Below are 839 nucleotides of genomic sequence, written 5' to 3'. Positions count from 1 at the left end.
TATTTCCTGGCCCAGTGGTTCTTGAGAAAAATATTTTAAAAGATTTTTCCTGTATATTCCTATGTAAAACTTTGATCAGCCATTTTGGCCCAACCCTACCCCCGGGGGTCATGATTTGGACAAACTTGAATCTACACTACCTGAGGATGATGCCACATGAGTTTCATCTTTCCTGGCCCAGTGGTTCTTGAGAAGAAGATTTTTAAAGATTTTTCCTATATATTCCTATGTAAAACTTTGACTGGCCATTTTGGCCCCATCCTAGCCCCGGGGGTCATGATTTGAACAAACTTGAATCTACACTACCTGAGGATGATTCCACATGAGTTTCATCTTTCCTGGCCCAGTGGTTCTTGAGAAGAAGATTTTTAAAGATTTTTCCTATATATTCCTATGTTAAACTTTGATCGGCCATTTTGGCCCCACCCTACCCCTGGGGGTCATGATTTGAACAAATTTGAATCTACACTACCTGAGGATGATTCCACATGAGTTTCATCTTTCCTGGCCCAGTGGTTCTTGAGAAGAAGATTTTTTTAAAATGCCATTAATTTTTCTCTAATTCATAATTATCACCCCTTGGAAATGGGCGTGGCCCTTTATTTGAACAAACTTCAACCCCCTTTACCTAAGGATACTTTGTAGCAAGTTTGGTTGAAATTGGCCCAGTGGTTCTTGAGAAGATGAAAATGTGAAAAGTTTACAACAACAACGACGACGACAACAACGACTACGACAGGTGAGCTAAAAAAAGCTTTAAAAAGCCAACTAAAAATAAAGAAAGATAACATTCACCCTGTAAAAAATTACAAATTCGGTTATCTCAATGTTTTATCATT

General features: G+C 38.4%; 1 protein-coding gene across 1 annotated transcript in view; it reads right to left on the bottom strand.

Moving 5' to 3' along the window:
- Window positions 1–778: 778 nt before the first annotated feature.
- The window catches only part of LOC134237999 (Bardet-Biedl syndrome 1 protein-like), a gene marked incomplete at its 5' end in the record, with an annotated part of 19,937 nt that continues 19,876 nt past the window's right edge, over window positions 779–839 (bottom strand). Inside the window, one exon of the mRNA XM_062720126.1 lies at window positions 779–839. This exon is cut by the window's right edge and continues 252 nt beyond it.

The sequence above is a fragment of the Saccostrea cucullata genome, unplaced genomic scaffold (assembly GCF_032062105.1).
Source record: "Saccostrea cucullata isolate Sc308-1 unplaced genomic scaffold, CSIRO_AGI_Scuc_v1 ctg3265, whole genome shotgun sequence".
NCBI lineage: Eukaryota > Metazoa > Mollusca > Bivalvia > Ostreida > Ostreidae > Saccostrea > Saccostrea cuccullata.
Note: the sequence above shows the minus strand (reverse complement) of the source record. Positions and strands in the feature narration are given on the sequence as shown.